The sequence below is a fragment of the Octopus bimaculoides genome, chromosome 1 (genome assembly GCF_046866305.1).
Source record: "Octopus bimaculoides isolate indiv1 chromosome 1, ASM4686630v1, whole genome shotgun sequence".
Taxonomy (NCBI): Eukaryota; Metazoa; Mollusca; class Cephalopoda; order Octopoda; family Octopodidae; genus Octopus; species Octopus bimaculoides.
In genome coordinates, this window is record NC_142928.1 from 91,524,792 (window position 1) to 91,536,905 (window position 12,114).

The window sequence follows — 12,114 nt, forward strand, 5'->3', positions numbered from 1 at the left end:
GCAGGGCAGGGAATCATCGATTAGTAATAAAATTAATAATTAACAATTCTGCCGGGTAGCTCAGTATGAAAAAAACCTTCTTCGGTAAAATTTATAATCATAAATATATAGGGATTGACAGTAACCTGCTTCTCCAACATACTGAGAATTCAGAAATAGCAGTCAAAGAACTACTGATTTCAAAACTACAAATTATTACTCCAGATTGATAGCGATATTTTTGATACACACAGAACAAAAAACAATAGAGAAGAGTAAAAAACACTTGCCTTTAGTTAATTTAGTACAATTGTTTCACAGTTAAGAGTACATAATACTCTATTCTGATCTTCAGCTAAATATTCTAATAAATTTGTTAATGTCTAAATAACTCACGTTAATTTTGACCATGTGAACATCAATACCACGTGAAGAAGACGTTAAGAAATTTATCGGCCAGTAAGTTCAAAATCTCTCGCCCTAATGAATTTCAATTCAGTGTGTATCAGAAATAGTCCCGTTTAGGAAAGAGACTCGTACGAATTCCTGCGGTATAACTATCCACCTTGGAGTTATTATTAAAATATAGATATGCAGGGCAGGGAATCATCAATTAGTAATAAAATTAATAATTAACAATTCTGCCGGGTAGCTCAGTATGAAAAAAACCTTCTTCGGTAAAATTTATAATCATAAATACTCTTCTCTATTGTTTTTTGTTCTGTGTGTATCAAAAATATCGCTATCAATCTGGAGTAATAATTTGTAGTTTTGAAATCAGTAGTTCTTTGACTGCTATTTCTGAACTCTCAGTATGTTGGAGAAGCAGGTTACTGTCAATCCCTATATATTTATGATTATATATATATATATATATATATATGTATGTGTGTGTATATGTTTGTGTGTGTATATGTTTGTGTGTGTGTGTGTGTGTGTGTTTGTCCCCCCCCCCCAACTTCGCTTGACAACCGATGGTGGTGTGTTTACGTCCCCGTAACTTAGCGGTTCGGCAAAAAGAGACCGATTGAATAAGTACTAAGCTTACAAAGAATAACTCCTGGAGTCGATTTGCTCGACTAAAGGTGGTGCCCCAGCATGGCCGCAGTCAAATGACTGAAACAAGTAAAAGAGAGTAAAAAAGAGAGTATGTAACAATTGATGAAAAAGGACATTGGTGTAGTAGTGCCTGTGTGGTAAGTAGCTTGCTTACCTGGCTTCGGTTACCCAGAGTACCACGATGTTTTAAATGTAGCCAAAAGGGCCACATTAGAGCGCACTGCCCTCTGCAGAGGAAAATAACAGAAGAAACAGTTGTGGAGACGGAGGAGAAAAGGGAAGAAGAACAGACAGACGGAAGGAACAAGGAGGAGGAATGGCTAGTGACTCGTCACAGTCACCACGAATTGTCATCTTTTACCCTTCTTTTTTTAAAATCTGATTTGCTCGCTATCCTATGAGTTACTTCCCTTAGTTTTACGCGAACGGTCGATAGATTGCTAAGACCAGTTGCTCTGCAACTTTTTTTTTACTTACACTTTTTTTTTCAAAATTTTCAACTAATACCGCTTAGAAGCTGCAGATCCAGAGTATATAGGGATTTACGGGAAAGAATTTTTCCGAGGGGGTAGGGAGAGGAGTTTCGGAAAATTCACACGATCCAACTTTTTTCCCTCATATCTTTTAATGAAATTTTATACAAATACCTTTCAAACGGCATATATTAAATTATAAAGTAATTTGTAGGGAGAACTTGGTCACTGATACAACTCCACTGCAACCGATCTGAGACGACGCTATTAACCAGCATATAGACTCGGAGTTCACAGTAACAACATTCCCATTATTGTCTTGAAAAAAGTAAGGGCCGATGACGGCAGCTTTTCCAACAGCACACCAGGCCGTGAGTTTTTGGCTGTGCAGTGGTCTTTCGTGTAGTTCTCTCGGATTTTCAAGAGCCCAATAACGACAGTTCTGTTGATTCACCATGCCATTGAGATGAAAATGAGCTTCATCACTCATTAACAAAACGAGGTTGTCATTTGCCTCAAAAATTGCTTCCATCTGACGTGCGAAGTTAAACCGCTGTGCATAATCCCATGGTTTCGACTGTTGCTCAATGACCAATTTGTACAAGTAGAAACGCAGGTCTTCATGCAAAATACGCCTTACCAATCGATTACCGATGCCAAGTTCGGTGGAATACCTCCGAGTTGAGCGATTCGGACTCCACATCAAAGCTTGTTTGATGTGTTCCACATTTTCCGGGGTCCGTACCGTTCGTGGTGCCCTCACAGGTCTGCTATTCATTAGTGTATCTTGTGTACGAAGTGCATTCACCTAGCGTAAGATTGTGTTACGGGTAGGAGCAGCCTGATTTCGGTGAATGTTGAAGTGGCGCCGAAACTCACGCTGAATTGCTGTGACAGACTTGTTATTCTTCACGTAACTATCGCAGGCTAATACACAATGCTCTATCGTCCATTATGCCATGACTTCACCTGAGAAATAAAAAAAAAATGCCAAGACACCACTGGCCAAATGGTACCTGTTGGACCTATGTACCTTCCCTTGGGGCTGAGTAATAGCCATTTCAAAAACGTCCGTCCTCTCTGTCCCATCCTGTATACACACACACACACACACACACACACACACACACACACACACACACACACACACACACACACACACACACATTAAAAGGTTCGTATTTTTGAAACTCTTCGATCCCCTGTGGCTAAAAGATTATTTACTGTTATCACCATCATTAAGATAGCTAGCAGGTAGGATTTGTTAGCGCTTCAGACAAAATTTTTTCCAGATCTTTATCTCCTGCGTTTAAATTCTGCCGAGATCAACTTTGCTTTTCAACTATTCAGTGTCGACAAAATAAGTTCAAATAAAGTACTTGTATCGATGTAATCGACTGAGCTCCTCCTCTCAAAATTTCTAGCATTGTACCCATATTAGAAAAGTTAAAGGTGGAGAGCTGGCAGAATCGTTAGTACCACGGATAAAATGGCCAGTGGCGTTTCTTTCCGTCTCTTTACGTTCTGAGTTCAAATTCCACCAAGGTCGACTTTGCCTTTCGGAGTCGATAAAATAAGTACCAGTTGAGTACTGGGGTCGATGTAATCGGCTAGTCCCTACCCCCAAAATTTCAGGCCTTGTGCTCTTAGTAGAAAGGGTTATTATTATAATTATTAAATATTATTAAAGCAGTGAGCTGGTAGAATCGTTAGCACGCTGGACGGAATGCTTCGCGCTATTTTGCCTATCGCTACGTTCTGAGTTCAAATTCCGCCGAGGTTGACTTTGCTTTTCCTCCTTTCGGGGACGATAAATTAAGTACCAGTGAAACACTGGGTCAATCGACTACTCCCCTCCAACAAAATCTCAAACCTTGTGCCTTTAGAAGAAAAGATTATTATTATTCCAAAATATCATTTTAGCAAAATGGACTTATATATAATGTCTGAGGCTACACTTCAATAGCTTTGTTAGGGCCATTATCGTTATTTAATGTTCCATCTGCATAGCTATAGTTTCGATAACACAACATTTTTTCATGTTACATATAATTTAATGTTCATATTTTAAGCTGAATCCCTCGTTGCCACATAACCATGGAGATCAGAGCTAAACGTAATTTCCATTTTCTTCTCTTGATAAAAAGCTTTTTGAAACTGACATAGTGAAATCGAAGGTAAAGCTATAAACCTTTGCTATTGTTTTTCTTCTTTTATTGTTCTCATTCTTTTATCTTTATCTCAAACTGGCATTACAGTAGCATTACAGAAACTTTCTGAAACACCGAATATACATACATACATACATACATACATACATACATGTGTGCATACATACATACGAGGGGTGTATGAAAATTCATGAGCCTCAAAAAAAAAAAAACAACATGGTACAAAACTTTTTATACACCCCTCGTACACACACACACACACACACACACACACACACACACACACACATATATATCTGTAAATAATATGTGACAATTATTCGGTAGCCATGATAAAACTCCGAGTTTCGGTTGTCGGGGCGGAAACCCACACCGCCATCCTAAACTCGAAGATTTATCATGGCTACCGAATAATTGTCACATATTATTTACAGATAAATTCCTCTATTTACATAATATCGATGTCTCTTTCTTTCTTTCGTTGTCTTACTTTTTCTATCAATATATATATATATATATCATTTATATATATATATACTGTTGTGTCTGGGGAGAGTTATTCTCTTTTAGTGCCTTATAATTTAACACACTCACCGGTAAAATTTCCTCTTATTTCCTTTTTTTTATGCTCCAACACACGAACTCGCATAAAAAATCTTGTAAACCAAATCCCAAAACGAAATATATATATATACACACACACACACTCCTTATATATACATACATATACAGACCTTATAATACATACATGCATACACACGCATATATATATATATATATATATATATATATATATATATATATATATATATATATATGTATATATATATATATATATATATATATATATATATATATATATATATATATATATATATATATTTTGACAATATAAAAATAAAGATTACTCCAAAGTAGCTATAGCATTACCTTTGATTCTATAATTATATATCGCCTTTCAGACCAACACATGCTTCAATTGCGCCAATAATAAACGTTGTAATTGCAACCTTACTATAAAACGATGCAGTTTCTTCAGGGTCGTAACTTGATATCCTAGATATGGCCGTTTAACGATTTTCTTTTATAAACTCTGCGTCATATATATATATATATATATATATATATATATATATATATATATATAAATGCTAAAAATGGAACAAAAACGCAATAGAAGGCATTAAAACATTCGGACAGATAGACGATGCAAAGGCAGACAAGAGAAACAACAATTAGAAGGACAGGCAAAAAAAGACGGGTCATTCGTGGCTTTCTTTCCTCAGTCAAGTTCCAGAAATCATGACTATTTCGGGCAGTTACACTTGAGATGGTTCGATTTGGTTGCCCCACAAAAAGTCTAACCTAAGGGCATTAGACCCCTTTGTAAGAAAGCTAGCGAATGTGTACGGCAACAAAGACAAAGAAAAAAAAACGGAGGACATGGTACACCATTACGAATACAAACAACAAAAAACAACAACAGGTATCTTTCGACTGAGAACGAATCGAATTGAGCTGGCGTGTACGAAGTGAAAGCCTAAAAGCAGAACATAGGAAATGGATATATATACATATATATATATATATATGTATGTGTGTGTGTGTGTGTGTGTGTGTGTGTGTGTGTGTGTGTATACATATGTTTATGAATTTCTTTTGCAAGATTGCTGATGTGAAATCGTATATTGAAACAGATATTGCTATATTTCGGGACGGTCATTTTTTTTTTGCCAAATAAACACGCACTATATATTCGTTCTTCACTCTTTTATTTTTGTTCATCATTGTTCATCATATGTCCATTGTCTGGAAATCTTTCGCCATACATCTGTTACCTTTTCAGTAACCCTTTCCATCCACGGTTATCCTCCTGCTTATTATTTTAATTTTAATTTTATTTTCATTGTCTTTTTGTAACCGTTATTTTTACATGCACTTTTTTGAGCCATTTGATTGTTCTTTTAATTTAGCCCACAATATACCTAACAATTTTCATTTTTATTGTACATTTTAACAGCATTTTTACAATCGCCTAATATGTCTTGTACAGATATCCTGTATCTACAGTCGACCAAAATGTGTTTTTAAAGACATCGAATACCAGAATGGATTTGTTTTATTTTATTCTTTATTATAATTTTATTATAATTTTTATTAGTTTTCATTGTTTACTTAATTACTTCCATTGCATTTATCTATCATCATCATCATCATCATCATCATCATCATCATCATCATTATTATTATTATTATTGATTATAATGCGATGGTGGTAACAGAACTTTAATGAGATTAGCAAAAATTCTTTGGCCATCTTCGGCAGTCTAAATTATCTCATTTAAATTTCGTCGTAGTCAAAATTTATGCTATATTATTTTACACTTTTAATTTAATTATATTATTGATTTTTTTTCTTCGATCCACTACTTGAAGCTACACTATTTTAATATCTAATATACCAGACAAACGGTTTTAAATATACTCGTGTGCGTATATACGTTATGGTGTATATACGTTTGTTTATGCATACACACACACACACACACACACACACACACACACACACACACACACACACACACACACACACACACACACACACACACATATATATATGTCGATTTGTTCAACTTAAGGCTGTGCTCCAACATGGCTGCAGTCAAATGATTGAAACAAGTAAAAGAATAAAAGAAAAGAATATATATAATAATATTAGGGATAAAAATCCAAATTTACAGGTAAAACTCAATTAAATTCAATTTTTCAAAAATTATAATTAAATTAAGTTTCACAGTATAAAATATATAAATATATAGTTTCAGAGAAAAGAACTAAAGTTCATGAACTCAGCCATGAAAATCCAGTCACATGTAGAAAAATTAATAAGTAAATGCACGATAAATAAGTATAAGTAAAAATCATTAAATAATGATAATAAAACGACTATTTTATTGTTTTATATATATATATATATACATATATATGTATGTATATATATATATATATACACAAATGCGTATATGCTTATCTGTATATTTGTATGTGTGTTACTATTGTATATAAGTATTTGCTTAAAGCGAGTATGCATTTAGATTTTATGTGTGCATTTGCTTGGCTTTTATGCCTAAAGTTTAGACGTATCTTTTCCTTATTTGTTTCTTTTTCTTCTCATTCTCCCCTTGCTTATCGTTAGATACTCTAGTGGACACCGTATCTTCTCTCTCTTTTTCTCTCTTTATTTTCTCTCTCTCTATCTTTTCCCTCCTTCTACCACACTTTTTCTTCCAACCACCACCACCACCACCACCACCACCACCACCACCACCACCACCACCACCACCACCACCACCACCACCTCTTATTCTGATTCATTTCTTACGTGTAGCATTACAGTTGCGTTTTCACAACATGCGCACAAAGACGTATGATGTTTATATATATATATGTATGTGTAGATACCTATATATATTAGCATATATATTCTTCTTCTTGCCTTTAACCCTTCAACGCGGAGTATAGGCCACTTATAATTGAATTCCATGTCGCATAATTTCTCGCTTCTGTACTTATACTCTGCCATGAATGTCCCCCTTTCTCTAGTTCCTTTTGTGTAGATTTACGCTACGAGTTCTTAGGCCTACCCCTCTTTCTATATCCATCCGGATTCCACTGTAAAGCACTTTTCGCTACATTTGGTGTGTCTTTTCTAATTGTGCTACCAATCCACTTCCACTTTTTCTTAAATATTTGCTCTCTAATCGAAACTTGATTCGTTCTTTGTCATAGCTCCATATTGCTTATGTGTTCGGGTCATCTAATTTTAAGTATACTACGCAAGCACCTGTTGATGAATGATTGTATTTGCTTATTTGACTTAACTGTTGTTCGCCATGTCTCAGCCCCATACAATAACACCACTTTTACGTTAGTGTTAAAAATTCTTATTTTGTTCTTTATTGAAATTACACTTGTGCTCCATACTTTTTTTAACAGGTGAAAAACGGTCCTTGCCTTACTTTTTCTCATGCCGCCTGAGAATGTTATCTTACTACCTAAATACGTAAACTCGGCTACATCCTCTAGTTCACCGGTTTCTAGATTAATACGGATGCAGAAGCTCTAGAAGATCTCGACCTTGCAGATGATATAGCTCTACTTTCACAAACATAGCCAAATGCAAAACAAAATGTCAAAATTAGAATCAATAGCTGCCAAACTAGGATTGAAAGTCAACCGCGACAAATCAAAAATTATGCGCGTTAATGAAGAAAACAGTGAACATATTACACTAGAAACCGGTGAACTAGAGGATGTAGCCGAGTTTACGTATTTAGGTAGCATATATATTCATATTTATATTTTGCTTGTGTATGTTCGTATATATGTATGTATGCACGTATTAGCGTTTTGTATGTTTAGTGTACATACGTAAGTTTATGATTTTTAGTGTGTATATGTATAAGTACAGTATGTTTATTTTTAGGCCGTTAGATTTATGCAAGTGAATAATATTATAAACAGACTTACATACTAAAATACATATATGTATTTCGTTTTTGGATTTGGTTTGCAAAATTCTTTATGTGAGTTCCTGTGTTGAAGTATATTCTGTTGTGTCTGAGGAGTTATTCTCTTTTGGCACCTTATAATTTAACATACTTTTTACCGGTGAGAAATTTTACCCGTGAGTGTGTTAAATTATAAGGCAGCAAAAAAGAATGATTCTCCCCAGACACAACAGTACATATATGTAGTTATATATAATCGTATGTATTAATAGATTAATATGTATGTACGTATATGTAGATGTATCTGTATTTTAGCAGGCGTGTGTATGTGTTGTGTGAGTATATGTGTGTATGAGTGTGTACACCCATACACGTATGAGCATGTGTAGATATATGTATATATATGTATATATATGTATGCATGAACATAAAATAAAAATAAAAATTGAATAGTGACATATATATGTGTAGATAGATAAACATATATATGTGTACACGTTAAGATTATACGTATGTATATGAGTGTGTATACGTGCTTATATGATTGTGTGTGCTTGTACATATGTAGGTTTATATTTGCATCTATGCATCTAAGACATTGTACCCATTCACCGTTAGACGGTGGTGAGAGGGATGCACACACACACACACACACACACACACACACACACACACACACACACACACACACACACACACACACACACACACACACACACACACACACACAACCTTCGACAGAGTAACGTCATATACAGCTTGAACAGACACACATATCAGTACGTTCACATGTACATACGTATATACACACAGACACGTCTACACACTTATATACCTAAATACTCACATACATGCATATAGGCATGCACGCATGCATACGCATGTACACATATGCATACGCACATACTTACATGCACACATACACACATACATAAGTACATACTTACTTATACGCACACATACATACACACACAGATTAATATGTTTGTACGTATGTGTAGATGTATGTGTATTTTAGCCTGCGTGTGTATGTGTGTACGTGTGTGTGTATGTGTGAGTATATGTGTGTATATGAGTGTATATGAGTGTGTACGTACATATATATCATGTACGTACATATATATCATGTCAGTGATCAGGTAGCGGTCTCAAACAAGTTCTATATTTAAGAGCTGAGGAATTATTTACATTATTTACGTTATTTACATCTTGTTTGTTGTTAACACAACGTTTCGGCTGATATACCCTCCAGCCTTCATCAGGTGTCTTGGAGAAACTTCGAACCTGGGTTCTTAAGGAATTTTTCGATGTTATTATTACTACTTTTCAAGTCACTGCCTGGAATCGAACTTGGAATCTTGGGCAATTATAGAGTGAATTTTAAGGCTTATAAATCTAATATTTTCCTCTTCTTCCTTAATACCGGTTCCCATATGCTACTCATATCTGCACTCGGTCTGCTTAGGAGGTTGTTGTGTCCCAAAATATGTGCTGCTTCTTTTAGTTTTCGTATTTTCCAGTGGTGTTCTCTGTCTATTATTTTAACTTCATCCCACAGGGCGATATGTTGATGACACCTTTTTACTCTGACCCCACCAGGAAGATGTCCAAGTACTGTTAAATCATGTGAGCTCAATAAAGCCATTCATACAGTTCACCATGGAAATGGAAAAAGACAATCAGCTAGAATTCCTGGACGTATTAATAACACGCACCAAGTATGGATTCAGGACATCCGTATACCGCAAGCCGACCTTCACTGGACGATACCTTAACTTCAATTCCCACCATCCATACAGTGTAAAGAGAGGAATTGCTCAGTGCCTAAAACATCGAGCAATGAATATAAGTAGTGATCATGATACCCACCACGAAGAAATGATCAAGTTAAGTAACAATCTATGAAGTAACAACTACCCCAAAGACATACTACCCACTCAAATTATGAAGAAAAGGGAGGATGAAACCAATAAACTGTCCACACTCTGTCTACCCTATGTGAAAGGCCTCTCCGTAAAGGTACGAAAGATATGCGACCCATATGACATCAGGACAGTATTCAAGAGTAATACAACACTTCGCAAATATCTTTTTCGTGTAAAACCACCAACAGAAGAGAATATGACCAAAAACTGCGTGTACTCCATCCCATGCTGCTGTGGTAGATTATACAAAGGCGTAACATGTCGCCCCCTCAAAATAAGGGTAGACGAACATCGCAAAGCTGTGATACGGGGAGATGTTGATAAATCGGGTATAGCTGATCATGTATGGAAAAATGGAGACCCCCCCTGTGGGATGAAGTTAAAATAATAGACAGAGAACACCATTGGAAAATACGAAAACTAAAAGAAGCAGCACATATGCTAGGACACAACAACCTCCTTAGCAGACCGAGTGTAGATTTGAGTAGCATATGGGAACCGGTATTAAGGAAGGATAGGAAAATGTTAAATTTATAAGCCCTAAAATTCATTCCATAATTGCCCACGGGCATATGGTGTAGTGGTTAAGAGTGCGGGCTACTCACCCCAAGATTCCGAGTTCGAAAAATAACTTAGAAATAATAACCCAGGTTCGAAATTTCCCCAAGACACCTGATGAAGGCTGGAGAGTATATCAGCCGAAACGTTGTGTTAACAACAAACAAGATGAGGACAAATATCCGTCAAATATAAATAATGAAAATTTAAATGTTGAAGTGAATCTAACGGTTTTTGTGTATTTTTAAATGGTTTATAAACACCTTCCACACAGCAATTGTTTTTGTTTCAGTACACAATCTCAGATCAGGTCACTTGCTATGCAAGTACATCTCCGTAAGACATTTATTTTCAATTAAACTTATTTTACCATTAATTAATTTATTTTGGGTATATATGTTTTTCCTTCTAACTGCAGTTATTTTTGTAATTTTTTGTTTTTGATTTAAAGTTTTCTTCGATTTCACATAATATGATTTAAAACCTATTACCATTGGTTAGAAAAACCGTTAGTTGAAAGGACCAGTAAAAAAAAAAAAAAAAAAAAAGCAATTTCAAATGTGTATCTGTCAATGTAAATTGTATATTTTATACATACAAACTTAATTTTGTTCCATTCTCAATCTAAACTGTCCGACGAACGGGAACGTGAAACTCCAAGTAGCACTCTTTTGTGATATTTTTGTCATGTTTTGCAGCTTTAATAACGATAAAGCATATTACTCTACCTGCGGTATTCGAGTATTATTTTTTCTTACCTAGTGTCACATTTATGTGCTTACTTGTATATATATATATATATCTGTGTGTGTGTGTTACTTCGTGCAGAAGAAAAATACTAGACACACACATGTGAATACAGAGAAAGCAATTTCATTGTCTATTAAAAAGAAAGTTTGTTTTCATATCCGTTGAAGTGGAAATATTTCACTTTTGTAAACAAATGTCGTGAGCACATATCTCTATATGATGGTCGATTGACTCTATCATATTCATTGTTTATCCAAGAAAGACTATCTCTAAAACTCCACTTCCTCCACCCCGCTCCAAGTAAACGATAGTCGCTTACGGTTGGAAGGTATTTGATAAATCTGTTCGTTCATCACTGACTTGATCACACAATAAGACCAAGACCTCATTTCACAGCGACATTAAATTCACACATTCATTACACATTATATATTTAGTGGGGTATATTTTATATAGACCACCAGAAATCCAAATAAAAATGTTATTGCGGTAGAGAGATGTGGATACTATCTCAGTGAGTGATGGAATTTTCATTATTTCGGCAAATACGGGAGACAACTCTGTACATGTCTCTGCTTTAAAAGACACGGGTCCACTTTCGTTGGTATGTAACAGTTAACTGTTATCACAGTAGCAACACCGATTACTAATGTAACAAAAAACGTTAGTTCTTTTGTTATAAACAATG

The 12,114-nt window shown here is 35.2% G+C and overlaps 1 long non-coding RNA gene across 1 annotated transcript in view; it reads right to left on the minus strand.

Moving 5' to 3' along the window:
- The window catches only part of LOC149137625 (uncharacterized), an 8,150-nt gene extending 6,089 nt beyond the window's left edge, over window positions 1–2,061 (minus strand). Inside the window, exon 1 of the long non-coding RNA XR_016242281.1 lies at window positions 1,193–2,061. This is a non-coding gene — a long non-coding RNA (uncharacterized LOC149137625). The remainder of the gene's footprint in view (window positions 1–1,192) is intronic.
- Between the last annotated feature and the right edge of the window lie 10,053 nt (window positions 2,062–12,114).